We start from the raw sequence: 14766 nt of genomic DNA on the forward strand, positions 1-14766 counted from the left end.
CAAAGCCATATATGTCTGCTATTTATGAACAAAAGGGATCCCAGAGAAGCATTTACAACCATTTGTGCCACAATTGCACAAGTTGTTTGCAAATAATTTCAGTGAGAAACCTAAAGTTTGTGAAAAAAAATTGTGAAAAAGTGAACATTTTTTTTTATTTGATCTCATTTGGCGGTGAAATGGTGGCATGAAATATACCAAAATAGGCCTAGATCAATACTTTGGGATGTCTTCTAAAAAAAAATATATACATGTCAATGGATATTCAGGGATTCTTGAAAGATATCAGTGTCCCAATATAACTAGCGCTAATTTTGAAAAAAAGTGGTTTGGAAATAGCAAAGTGCTACTTGTACTTATTGCCCTATAACTTGCAAAAAAAGCAAAGAACATGTAAACATTGGGTATTTCTAAACTCAGGACAACATTTAGAAACTATTTAGCATGGGTGTTTTTTGGTGGTTGTAGATGTGTAATAGATTTTGGGGGTCAAAGTTAGAAAAAGTGTGTTTTTTTCCATTTTTTCCTCATATTTTATAATTTTTTATAGTAAATTATAAGATATGATGAAAATAATGATATCTTGAGAAAGTCCATTTAATGGCGAGAAAAACGGTATATAATATGTGTGGGTACAGTAAATGAGTAAGAGGAAAATTACAGCTAAACACAAACACCGCAAAAATGTAAAAATAGCCTTGGTCCCAAACGGACAGAAAATGGAAAAGTGCTATGGTCATTAAGGGGTTAATCAGAAAAGGTAAAATATATGAACTGGCAAGGTTGGCACCAGTGTTTTTGCCATAGAAACCGTTGGGCCAGTCTGAAAACATGTGGATTGTATGAAGGGGTTCACACCCTGTATAAATCCACACAGAAATGAGTACCCCAAAGGATTTTAACCCTTTCAAAATACCACTTATTCAGAAAATTTAAAATATATGAAGTTGGAAGGTTGGCACCAGTTTGACATAGAAACCATTGGGCCGGGCTGAGAATATGTCTATCCTATGAAGGGGTCAACACCCTGTATATATATCCACACAGAAATAAGTGGCCCAAAGGATTTTAAAACTTTAAAAATACCAGTTACTTATTCAGGAAAGGTTAAATATATGTAGTGGCAAGGTTGGCACTGGTTTGCCATAAAAAATGTTGGGCCAGGATGAGAACATGTGAATTGTATGAAGGGGCTCAGGCACTGTATATCCACATAGAAATCAGTGGCCCAAAGGATTTTAACCCTTTCAATATACCAGTTACTTATTCAGAAAAGGTAAACTATATGAGGTGGCAAGGTAGGTTAGCGCCAGTGTTTTTACTATAAAAAGCATTGGGCCAGGCTGAAAACACAAGGATTGTATGAAGGAAGGGGCTCACACCCTTTATATATCCATAGAGAAATCAGTGGCCCGAAGGATTTTAACCCTTTCAATATACAAGTTACTTATTCAAAAAATAACCAAATTGTGCCATGTTTACTAGCTGTTTATTAGAATATAACATGTATTTGTTAGGTTAGGTTTTGGGAAAGTGTATTATTTTATGTAAAATAAAAATAATTGTAGATATATCATGCCAATATGCAGTTTAGTATGTCCCTATTTCGTTTATACTGCTTTATAGCTGGCTGAATAAGAAGCCAACTTCAGCCTCGATTTTTTGGAGCAAAATAATGCGGTATGGCAGAAAATAATAATTTAGAAAGCGAAGCTCAGATTTTACCGATTATCTTCTTTACACACACTGCGGTACCTTATACACTTATTTCGACACACAAGCGCTTATAGTAACCTACATAAAACCGTAACAGCTTGCTCCTAAATAGCTTAAGGACAACTTAGGACAAAGGATTGCATAGGACCCTCTTTACCGTTGGCCGCGGCAGTCATGTGACTTATGACATAACTGGTCCTTTAGCTGGAAGGGAACTAGCTACTGCCGCCTCAGAGATCAACGGTGCACACGCGCAAAGCTCTCTTTCTATATCTTTCTATACTGGTAAATACCCGCGTATACTGTACTAAAGAGGATGTGTGAGACTGTGTATATACTGATGAGGCAGCAGGAACGGATGTGCTTGTCAGAGGGAGTCTTGGGAGGGGCTTTGTGTATAATACAGGGGGAGCTTCTCTTTATTATATATCTGTATGTTATGTAATGGGAAGTGTGCCGTGTGTGTGTGACGTGAGGCAGATATAAGGAGCTGAGGAGATGTCTTTGTGAGGCAGATGAACCACTCTATAATAAATCTGTATATAAGATACTTCTAAGGGTGTGTGTATGTGATGCAGAGGAAACCTCTCTATAATATTACATATCTATGTTACAGTATTGGACTGGGTGATACGTGTAAGGCAGAGGGAGCTTCTCTATTATATGATATATCTGTATATAAGGTACTGGGGAGGGGGCTGTGTGTGTGTGATGTAGAGGGAACCTCTCAATAATATATCTTTATATACAGTGCTGTGTGAGGCAGAGGGAACCGCTCTATACTGTATTATATATTTGTTTATAAATTACTTGGGAGGGGGACTATGTGTGAGAGGCAGATGAACCTCTCTCTATATTATATATCTGAATATAAGAAACTGGGGAGGGGCTGTGTGTGTGAGGCAGAGGGAAACTCTATAATATTATATATCTGTATGTAATGGGGAGTGGGGCGTGTGTGAGGCAGATATAAGGAACTGGGGAGATGGCTGTGTGTGTGAGGCAGAAGAACCTTTCTATAATATTATATATTTGTATATAAGGAACCAGTGAGAGGGCTCAGTGTGTGAGGTAGAGGTATCTCTCTAAAATATTATATATCTGTATATATGGTACTGGGAAATAGTGCTGTGAGTGAAGTAGAGGGAACCTCTGCATTGTGTTAAATGTTTACATATAAGCTGCTGGCAGTTGTGGAACAGCTCTATAGTACTGCATATCTCTACATGAGGTGATATAGGAGGTGTAGTGTATGTGAGGCAGAGGGCTCTCTCTATAGGGTTAAATGTCTGTATATAAGCTGTTGCGTATGAGGTGCGTGGGTGAGACAGATACAGGGGATGTAGAAGATGCTGGTGACAATGGTTATAAAAATACATTATTAATTAAATAAAGATTACATACAAATGTTTTATACCCTGCAGTACATCAGCATTTACTTCTGCAGTGTAGAACTTAAAAAAAGACAATGTACTGCACAACTAACCATAAACTCTGATGTGCTGCAGAAGATGAAGGTATTGGTGGCAGTAAGAAAAATAAATAATAAAGTTATTTTTTCTCCCTCATACTGCTGCCTACTGCAGTGTAGTATAAAATGGTGTATGAACAGCAATATATTATTATTATTTTTAAGAACTGTCACCAATTTTCAGAACAAAATGGCTTCTGCAGGAAAAAGTCAGTATTTAGTGTGACCTCCCTTGGCTCTAAGAACATCGTGAACTCTTTTGGGGAGACTGTCCTGAAGCTTTCTGAAGTAATCTTCTGATATATTATACCAGGCTTATTTCAGCACTTCCCAGAGTTCTTCTTTAGATTTAGGTCGTCTTTTATTTCTTTCTCTGTCCAGGTGATCCCATTCTACCTCTATTACATTCAGGTCTGGACTCTGTGGAGGTCAGTCCATGACTGTCAGTGTTTTATCAGCTATTTTTTTTCTCCAAATATGATTTCACTTAATTAGTAGTGTGCTTGGGATCGTTATGGTGAAAAATAAAACCATACCCAATCAGGCACTTACCAGAAGGAATGACATGATGAATTAAAACCTGTCTGATTAAAAATAAATAAATAAGGGTCTCAATACCCAGGACAGGGTATGTATTTATTGTTAAAAATTTAATTTTAACATCATTAACCTTTTAACCCCGTTGCTGCGTTCTATTCCGTCCTAACTGCGCCGGGCTTTAGCGCCGGAATAGAACGTCCGAGCCGTTTGGCTGTCCTGAAGCCAACGGTGCTTCCTGGATAAGATCGTGATCTGGAGGGCTTGCCTAGCTTCATAGGGGCACCCCCCTGACCCGATCCCAACATTGAAATCTCACGCTCACGTGCACGATCACAGGATTTCAATTTGTCTATAGCGGAACGTTGTTCCGATGTAGGTAAGTTAACCCTGTCATTAAAGGGTTTATAAAATAGAGAAAAAAAAATGTTATTGCTGTAAATACTGACAGAAAATAGTATTTTTCATCATCAGTCCATAGGTTTGCAAAGGAAGAACTAACATGTACATATTGACTGTCCTAACCGTTGAGTCAATTCTTGTTTTATGCTTTATTTAATTTCCCTTCTGCTTTATTTATTTTATATATATATATATATAAAACTAACATTTTATTGAGAATACAAATAATGTAAGGTGAAATATAAACAACATATAAACAAAGTATAAAGGACAATAATTAGCCTGAAACATATCTGCACTTAGTAATGCATACTAGATAAGAAAAAAAAAGTAATCCCCATTTATTTTTCCCATTATTACATTATCTTGGTCCTAGGGATTTATTAAACTAAAGGCCTCTCTTTGACCTTTTTAATATTTATATCAGTAAGGTAATATATGAAATATAACATAAAAAGAAAAACAAATTGAAGGCCACAACTGAACATACTTTTAATACATTCCAAAAAAGTTTATAAAGAAATGACCTAAACTATAGTGAAAGTGTATTCTAAACAAACTCTTTAGGAGTAAGGCAAACAACTGTAACTGTCTCAAAAAGATTGCTTGAAGGGGACATTGAAAGCTGAGTGATAAAATTATGCTATTGTAAAGTTGATATTAGTTTCATGATTAATTTCACCCCCTATAAGGGGATTTGTATATCTATGTTGGATAGGGATATTATAATATGATCTAACAGAGAATAGGACGTTTTAGTATATAATGGTGTTTCAAATGATTTTCCTTTGTTTTTTTTCCCCCTCTTTTTCATTTCCTTCTCCTCCCCAGTTCCTTCAGAACAGATATGATTCGCAACCTCGGCCACTGGCTGCTAGGCACAATTTGAGCCAAAATGACACAGAAATATAAAGAAATCATATAGGATTAAGTTGTAATGTTTGAATTGCCATAGTAATACCTAGTCAAGGGCTGGCATGATGATATGCTATAGAGGTTATGATTCTGTAAGTTAGATCTATAGGGATACTTCCTGTACAATAAAATATAACCTAATAAGAGGTGTACATATAAATATCAATATAAACACAAATAGAACTTGTCCTTGTATTGAAGACTGCCATGGACCCCGAACCAACATTTTAGATCGACTTTAAACAGAAACATAGTTAAAGATAAACAATGGTAGGGAGAAAACATATTTTACTGAAGCGTCTCTAGATAAACTCTATCTTAAGCGATACTTTGGTAGCCAGCATAAACCAGGTGAGTGTCCAAAATTTCTAGAGAGTACATTGCAGATTGATCTGCATGTAGTTTATAATGGATAGAGAGAGCGATTGATAAAGTTACCATCCCAATAAGGAGATCAAAAAGTTGTCAAGTAAGTTTAAAGACTGGCTTGCTTTGTGCAGACCGTCTACTGCATCAGCCTGAGGGTTCAATCCAGCATAAATATGTTTCGCATCAATCATGAAAGAAGTAGTTAGTGAGTTTTTTTTTTTTACCATGGTGTAAAAGGTAGTTATCATCAATATGGGATAACTGTTCTCTGCTTGGGATGTTAGTTTTGGATCAATGGAATCTTGATCTGTGAGTTACTGGGCAGTGAAAGATGTTTCTCTCTGGAGTATAGATAATTTGTTGTTACCCGACGACCTGGATGAGGAATCTGTCTCAAAATGTTCTTGGTGTCGCAGAGTCCCGCTTCTTAGCATGAGCCATTGCTTGTTGCGGCGGTTCCTCATATATGGCCTGCTGCTGGTCTGGATCTTCAGGGCCGCTATCTCCATATGGAAGCGTTAGCTCTGCACAGTTGTGCAGGTCCGTGTTTGGCCTAACCCATTGACGTAAGTCTTCCTCAGATCGTGATCTCTCCAATATTGAAAGCAGTAAGTTTTCCACTCCTGCATGTCAATTTTGTCAGATGAGGTTTTGTCCTGAATGATTTTCATCAGAGATTATTGCTGTGCATCTGTGTGTGTATTAAGATTTAGAGTGCAGGTTTAAAGGTAAATGGAAATCAGTAATGTTCTGATGTTCAGTTGTGGTGAGGTGCCCCATATTACAGGGGTGAGTGGGGGAGTTATGACCCTCTGTCTCCGCTTTAGGCTCAATTTGTCCAATCCTGAGCTTGTGAATAATGAAAAAAGCAAATATTTTTTAAAGTGAAGGTCAATTTTGATTAATTAGTGCCTGGTTTTTAATAATTCTATTAAAAACAAAAGCACTTTAATTCATCACTCTTTTTCTTCAAAAACTTACCTTTTCATTCTGGCAGCCGCTCCAGCGATTCCCACGCCCGTCGGAAGCCTCTGCAGACGTCAGAAATGACGAATCCAGTTTCCTCCAATAACGGCTTCCCCCCCTGGGGGAATCTTGGCCTGATGCAATGCTGTGTTTGGAGGAAGCCGGATTCGTCATTTTGGACCCGCGAAGATGGCTTGCGACGGGCGGAGGAAGTGCTGGAGCGGCTGCCAGGATTAAAAGGTAAGTTTTTGAAGAAAGCGAGTGAAATGTCAATTTTGATGAATTAAAGTGCCCTTGTTTTTAATAGGCTTATTAAAAACCGGGCACTAATTCATCAAAATTGACCTTCACTTTCAGTGTGCCACAAAGCAGGACTGCGATGAGGATAATAATTATTATAGGCGGAGATCCTGTACAAATTATCTTATAACCGGTGGGTTATGGAAATTTCATCAGGCGCTGCATGGATATGCGTCCTCTCCGGATCGCAGCTAGGACATGCCTCCCAAAAAGCTGTTTGATTTTATGTCTGTCAAAATCTGCGATCTGTGGCAATTTGAATGGAATGATGTTATTGAAAGTTTGTCTTATTAGCAAGCTTCCTATGAATTAAACTCCTACCACATGTGTATGTAATTCTCAAGCATGTCTTGCACAAACCTTGTGTAATAGACCTTTTTACAGCAATCATGTTAACATGAAATAGGACAAATACAGGTGTTGGCAATGACAATAATTAGGGTTCCATTCCATTTAGGTTTACGAGAGCCAGGTTCCTGATATTGCTCAAGTGTAAGGGGAGGCTACACTAAATACTTGCCACTTTAGCCTATAGATGCAGTTTTTTCTGATTTATTTTTAAAAAAAATTTTTTTTTTTAATACTGCATACAAATATCGTGTATTTTCTGGTTGTATTCGAATAAGAGACTGCAAATTAATTATATATAGTCATTATAGCATTGCTAAAACAACAAATCTAATGATGGCCTAAGACGTTTGAACAGTACTGAATATAGAAACGGCACCAATTGAATGTGTTGTCTTACGTACCATTAACTTTATATACCACTTCAATTTTTTTATTACACAGGTATCTGAGATTTTACCCACTGGATACCAGGAATACACACACAGTGTAGTTGGGTGACGATTTGGCTGTGCTCAGCTTCTGCCATATACTCATTCGTAAGTACATAGATTCTCAAAATTAAGCGACTCATCCCTCTGTGAAACCAGAATTTGTATTCGTTTAAAATTTGAATTTTTATCAAATTGCTTTTTCTTTTTTAAGACACAATGAGTTCACGGATCGTCTTAATTACTGATGGGATATTCACCTCCTGGTCAGCAGGAGGAGGCAAAGAGCACCACAGCAGAGCTGTTAAATAGCTCCTCCCCTCCCTCCCACCCCAGTCATTCTCTTTGCCTACGTTAGTGATAGGAAGAGGTAAAGTGAGGTGTTAGTATAGATTCTTCAATCAAGAGTTTATTATTTTTAAAGTAGTGCAAGATTGTGCTGCTTTGTTCTAGGGTGTAGCTGTAGTCCATACCAGTCTCTTCAGTAGGGCTTTGGTGGCTTTAAAGCAATGGGAACTGGTGGGACATAATTCTCACTGCGCCTCCCATATCTGATCCTGCCCTTACTCTGAAAACCTGAGGGATTTTACTCAGGACTTTCGTTTATTTACAGGTCCATGGGAGGGATTGGACCTCTTAAACCGGGGAACTGCCTTGCTGCCAGGCAGAAGATGAGGTAAGTGCTGACTTTATTTCTGGGGGTAGAGGATCTCAGAAAAAGGTCTGGACACTTTGTTATTTTTCTAGACCTCATTGAACTTGGAAGATTCTCCTAGCCTATTAGGGGACTTAGAGCAGCTAGGACACTGGGGTTTACATGTGTCTCATCTCCCGGCAGTCTCATATCTAATATTAAAACCAACCGGGAGATTTTATATTGAGTTTTTTTTACAGAGGCTCTAATTGTTATGTAGAGCTATTGAATTATACTCATGCTGTTTGTCACAGTGGTATGTATTAATTTCGCAGTATGTTGTGCATTTTATACTTTGCTCCCGGTGCCTATACTTAAAGGGACAGTCTACACCAGAATTTTATTGTTTTAAAAGATAGTTAATCCCTTTATTACCCATTCCCCAGTTTTGCATATCCAACAGTTATATTAATATACTTTAACCTCTGTGATTATCTTGTATCTAAGCCTCTGCAAACTGCCCCTTTATTTCAGTTCTTTTGACAGACTTGCAGTTTAGCCAATCAGTGCCTGCTCCCAGATAACTTCACGTGCATGAGCACAGTGTTATCTATATGAAATACATGAACTAACACGCTCTAGTGGTGAAAAACTGTTAAAATGCATTCTGAAAAGAGGTGGCCTTCAAGGTCTAAGAAATTAGCATATGAACCTCCTAGGGTAAGCTTTCAACTAAGAATACCAAGAGAACAAAGCAAAATTGGTGATAAAAGTAAATTGGAAAATTGTTTAAAATTACATGCTCTATCTGAATCATGAAAGTTTATTTTGGCCTAGACTGTCCCTTTAAGCAAAGTGACCGGGAGATTGCATAGAGAACTGTTTGTCACAGTGGTATGTATTAATAGCGCAAAGGATCATGTGTACTAACAGCGGTATAACATTCTATTCTTTGCTCCCGGCGCCTATACTTAAAAAATGGCGACCGGGAGTTGGCTTATGTAACGTCCACGAAGGGCGGAGCTTGTTGAATGGTGCCGTGTATGTGTGTTCTTCTTTTTTTGAGTGGGAGAAGTCCACTTCCTCCTTATCTCTTCCGGTTATCGGAAGGATAGGAGAAGTTCTTAACTGAGTATTTGCGCTTAAGACAGCGCTATAGTGACAGGATTGTGAAGGCTGCCTTTCGTCTCAGCTGGGTCAGGCTGAGGTGTAAAGGTGTTTAAATTTCCTCACGTTCTTATTCTTTCATTTCTGTCATCGATTATAAATAAATGTTTCACATCAACATTTAAAGACACAGTAACGGTGGTTATATATTGAATTTTATTAACAATAAAATTTAGGTATCTGCCTTATATGTGTCAGATTGAGGAGGTGTTCCAAAGATTTTATAACACACATGCAGTGCCCTGCGGTTCCTCACAAACTCCATCTGGAGTTGCTACGCAAAACATTGCTTTTATGTCATGGCGATATCTTTTAATAAAGTAACGTTTATTTGTGTTTTTCAGAAGATTATAAAAAAAAAAAGTTACCTTTTAAAATTTAAAGAGACGGTAACGTTTTTTATGTGTTACTTTTTGTTGTGGAATCCCAACTGTTCATTTGTGTAATTCATCCTTTGTGACTCAGGATGGATCAAGACGCCCTGCTAGGGGTCCCTTGTTTTTTAGGATGGATACCATTGTGGTACTACCATTCCTTTTCTATTTCTCATTTTTTGAGAGAGTTTTAATTTGATAAAGATATTCTTGTCTAAACCTACTCCTTTCTAGGGCATATGCTGTCTAGGAAGCATAGTGACGCTGATCAAGATATGCTACAAATTTCTAAAACTGTATAGTCCACATGCAGTGCTCTGCGTTTCTTCTCTTACTCCTTTTGGAGTTCGTTTGTATTTGGCAGCCGGCTGTGTGCATGGCGACCGTTACTAGTGCGGTGGCATATTGGTTTGATGCACTGAGGCCCTCAGGACTAAGACTTCTATGGATGAGATCCAAGATAGGATAAAGGCTCTCAAACTTGCAAATGCCTTTATTTTGGACGCTTCCCCTCAAGTTATCAAATTGGAAGTGAAGATATTGAGTTTTTCTATTTTGGGCCGCAGAGCCTTATGGTTAAAGCCCTGGTCTGCGGATGTGTCTTCTAAGTCTAAGCTTCTAGCCATTCCATACAAGGGGAAGACTTTGTTCGGACCCGATCTGAAGGAGACTATCTCTGATATCACAGGAGGTAAGGGTCATCTTTTCCCGCAAGACAAGAGAAATAAAGAAAAAGGAAGACAAAACAATTTTCGTTCCTTTTGTAATTTCCAGGGAAACTCTCCCTCTGCTCCTCCTAAGCAGGAACAGTCCAAACCTACATGGAGACCCAACCAGTCTTGGAACAAGGGAAAGCAGTCCAAGAAGTCGGCTAGCGATTCCAAGATGGCATGAAGGGTATACCCCCGATCTGGAACCGGATCTTGTAGGGGGCAGACTTTCTTTCTTTGTTCAAAGCCTGGGTTCGGGATGTCCAGGATCCCTGGGCAATAGAAATTGTGTCTCAGGGATACAAACTGGAGTTCAAGGTTTTTCCTCCCAGAGGCAGATTCCTAATTTTGAGATTATCTGCAGACCAGATGAAAAGAGAGGCGTTCTAACATTGTGTAAGAGACCTCTCCTCTCTGGGAGTGATTGTTCCCATTCCAATTCTGGAACAGGGACTGGGGTTTTATTCCAATCTATTTGTGGTTCCCAAAAAGGAGGGAACCTTCAGACCAATTCTTGACTTCAAGAGCCTAAACAAGTTTCTCAGGGTACCGTCCTTCTAGATGGAAACTATTCGTTCCATCCTACCATTGATCCAAGAGGGTCAATTTATGACCACGGTGGACTTAAAGGACGCATATCTGCATGTTCCCAGTCACAGGGATCATCACAAGTTCTTAAGGTTTGCTTTTCTGGACAAACACTACCAGTCTGTGTCTCTCCCTTTCGGCCTTGCCACAGCCCCCAGAATCTTTACAAAGGTTCTGGGATCTCTGTTGGAGGTGCTTCGTTCAAAGGGCATTGCAGTGACGCCTTATCTGGACGACATTCTAGTTCAGGCGCCATCCCTTCAGCTAGCAAGATCCCACACGGACTTGGTGTTGTCTTTCCTAAGATCCCATGGCTGGAAGGTGAATTTAGAAAAGAGTTTCTTAGTTCCATACACAACAGTGACTTTCCTAGGAACCATTATAGACTCTCTGTCTATGCAGATATTTTTGACAGAAGTCAGGAAATCAAAGATTATCGATACTTGTCTATCCCTTCAGTGGCTCAGTGCATGGAGTTAATCAGGCTGATGGTGGCGGCTATGGATATCATTCCGTTTGCTCGCTTTCGTCTTAGGGCTCTGCAGTTGAACATGCTGATACAATGAAACTGAGATTATTCGGACTTGTCCCCTAGGCTTCTACTGGAGCAGGAGACAAGGGTCTCTCTTCAATGGTGGTTATCTATGGTTCATCTCTCCCAGGGAACATGTTTTCGCAGACCATCTTGGGTGATTGTGACGACAGATGCCAGCCTCCTAGGGTGGGGAGCAGTCTGGTGCTCCCTAAAGGCTCAAGGATTATGGACACAGACAGAGTCCGTTTTGCCCATAAACAATCTGGAACTAAGAGCGATCTACAATGCTCTTCTGGCCTGGCCTCAATTGGCCTCGGTTCAGTTTATCAGTTTTGAGTCGGACAACATATCGTCAGTGGCCTACATCAATCATCAGGGAGGAACAAGGAGGTTGCCAGAGTAATTCAGTGGGCGGAGACCCATTCTTGCTGTCTGTCGGCGATCCACATCCCAGGGTTGGAACAACTGGGAGGCGGATTTTCTGAGACATGATTAAGAACCTGGAATAGGTTTGAAACGTTGTTGGTTGATGTGATGGACCCTGTAAGAAATTAATAAAGGTCTTTTTAACTTGACTGGAGGCTGGAAAACTACTTAATTTTGAATACATATTGGGGTTTGGCTAACCCTTTCCTGTGCCCCAGAAAGGAAAAGGGAGGTGCTGTCTTTCACCATTTTCATATAGGATTTTCTGAGCAGCCAGACCTTTCATCCGGGGGAGTGGGAACCAGTCTGATTCTCAAGTGGGGTCAGCCGGAGTTATATTTCATGGCATTGCGGCAGAACGTCAAGCTCTCGAGATACGGGTCGCGATCCAGGGTCCCCCAGGTGGAACTGATAGATGCTCTGGAGGCCCCTTGGACCTTTTAATCTAGCATACCTGTTTCCTCTGTTTGCTCTTCTTCCTCAAGTAATTGCTCGAATTAAACAGGAAAGGGCCTCGGTGATACTCATAGCACCGGCCTGACCTTGCAGGATTTGGTATGCAGATCTGGTGGAGATGACCGCTCTACCACCTTGGAGACTTCCGTTGCGGAAAGACCTTTTGATTCAGGGGCCCTTCCTTCACCCAAATCTAGTTTCTCTGCAGCTTACTGCTTGGAGATTGAATGCTTAATTTTATCCAAGCGGGGGTTTCTGATTCGGTCATAGAGACCATGATTCAGGCTAGTAGACCGGTAACTAGAAGGATTTACCATAAGATTTGGCATAAATATCTTTACTGGTGTGAATCCAAGGGCTACTCATGGAGTAGAGTCAGGATTCCTAGGATTTTGTCTTTTCTCCAAGAATGTTTGGAGAAAGGTTTATCGGCGAATTCCCTAAAGGGTCAAATCTCGGCCTTCCCTCTTTTGTTACACAAACGTCTGGCGGATGTCCCAGATGTACAATTTTTTTTGTCAGGCCTGTGTTCAAACCAGTTACTCCTCCATGGAGTCTTAATTTAGTTCTCAATGTTCTTCTAGGGGCTCTGTTTGAGCCTATGCATTCCTTAGATACTAAGCATTCCTTAGATATTAAGTGTCCGAACTCTCGGCATTACAGTATGAGTCTCCTTATCTTATTTTCCATGCAGATAAGGTAGTTTTTTACGTACTAAATTAGGATTTCTTCCTAAGGTTGTTTCTGACCGGAACATTAATCAGGAGATTATTGTTCCTTCCTTGTGTCCTAATCCTCCTTCTAAGAAGGAAAGACTAGAACAATTTGGACGTTGTACGTACTTTAAAGTTTTACCTGCAGGCGACTAAGGACTTTCATCAATCTTCTTCTTTGTGTTTTTCTCAGGAAAACGCAAGGGACAGAAAGCTACGGCTACTTCTCTTTCTTTTTGTCTGAAGAGCATCATACGTTTTGCATATGAGACTGCTGGACAGCAGCCTCCTGAGAGAGTTATGGCTCATTCCACGAGGGCTGTTGCTTCCTCATGGGCATTCAAAGCTGAAGCTTCTGTGGAACAGATTTGCAAAGCTGCAACTTGGTTCTCTCTTCACACTTTTTCAAAGTTTTACAAATTTGACATTTTTGCTGAGGCTGTTTTTTGGAGACCGGTTCTTCAAGCAGTGGTGCCTTCCGTTTAGGTTCCCTGTCTTGTCCCTCCCGTATCATCTGTGTACTCTAGCTTGGGTATTAAATCCCATTAGTAATTAAGATGATCCGTGGACTCATCGTGTCTTAAAAAAGAAAAGAAAATGTATGCTTACCTGATAAATGTATTTCTTTGACACGATGAGTCCACGCCCTGCCCTGTTCTTATAGACAGGTTAAGGGTTATTGTAAACTTCAGACACCTCTGCACCTTGGCTTTTGCTTTCTCTTTCTAACTTCGGTCGAATGACTGGAGAGGGAGGGGAGGGGCTATTTAACAGCTCTGCTGTGGTGCTCTTTGCCTCCTCCTGCTGACCAGGAGGTGAATATCCCATTAGTAATTAAGATGATCTGTGGACTCATCGTGTCAAAAAAGAAATAAATTTATCAGGTAAGCATACATTTTTTTTTTTTGGTGAACTGACATTAAGGGCCAGTGGCGGGCTGTTTAAATTACCACAAATTAATTTGCGCAAAGTTGCTGTAATTTTATGCTAACCATATTTTCTATGGGTGGCATTCAGCTGTAGTGTCCCATTGTATTACAAGTTAAAAGTAAATGCGATCGATCTAATGCAATCACATGTAATGCTCAAACTACTGAACTACACTATTAACCCCTAAACCGCCACCTCCACATCACAAACTACCCCACTACACCATTAACCCCTTATCTCCCACACAAAAACCCCATTGCAAACGCACCCCTATACTATGGCTGGGCATTGCTCTTATAAGGATATTTAGCTCTTTTGCTGCCCAAAAAAAAACAAAACCTCCTAAAAATTGCTATCACTAAATCCCAAAGATTGTGCTCGCCAAAGTTGAACCCGGAGCAGCAGTGGTCCATCTTCATCCTGGCGGCAGTCTTCTATCATCATCCATCTTCTAATCTTAAATCGCCAACGTCCTCTTCATGCGGTCACCCGCCGCACACTGAATTTTGAACGAGGTACCCCCTTTATATAGGGGTACCCTTATATTACCATTTGCTTATTTTCAAATTCAAATCGGCCAATAGAATGAAAGCTTTTTCTATTGGGTGATTTGAATTTGAAAATTTCCCCATTACTTCTATGTTTTAAAGGGATAGGAAAGTCAAAATTAAACTTGTATTATTACAATAGAGCATGTAATTTTAAGACACTTCTAAATCACTTCTATTTTCAAATGTGCTTTGTTCTCTTGGTATCCATTGTTAAAAAAAGAATATGC

At 39.7% G+C, this 14766-nt stretch overlaps 1 protein-coding gene across 2 annotated transcripts in view; it reads left to right on the plus strand.

Moving 5' to 3' along the window:
* The first annotated feature begins 1947 nt into the window (after window positions 1-1947).
* The window catches only part of LOC128657395 (zinc finger protein OZF-like), a 227495-nt gene continuing 214676 nt past the window's right edge, over window positions 1948-14766 (plus strand). For both annotated transcript variants that reach the window (XM_053711726.1, XM_053711727.1), the window contains exons 1-2: window positions 1948-2001; window positions 7469-7563. The gene's annotated coding sequence lies outside the window, so the exon portion shown is untranslated. The remainder of the gene's footprint in view (window positions 2002-7468; window positions 7564-14766) is intronic.

This window comes from Bombina bombina, chromosome 4 (assembly GCF_027579735.1).
Source record: "Bombina bombina isolate aBomBom1 chromosome 4, aBomBom1.pri, whole genome shotgun sequence".
In the NCBI taxonomy this organism is placed as follows: Eukaryota; Metazoa; Chordata; class Amphibia; order Anura; family Bombinatoridae; genus Bombina; species Bombina bombina.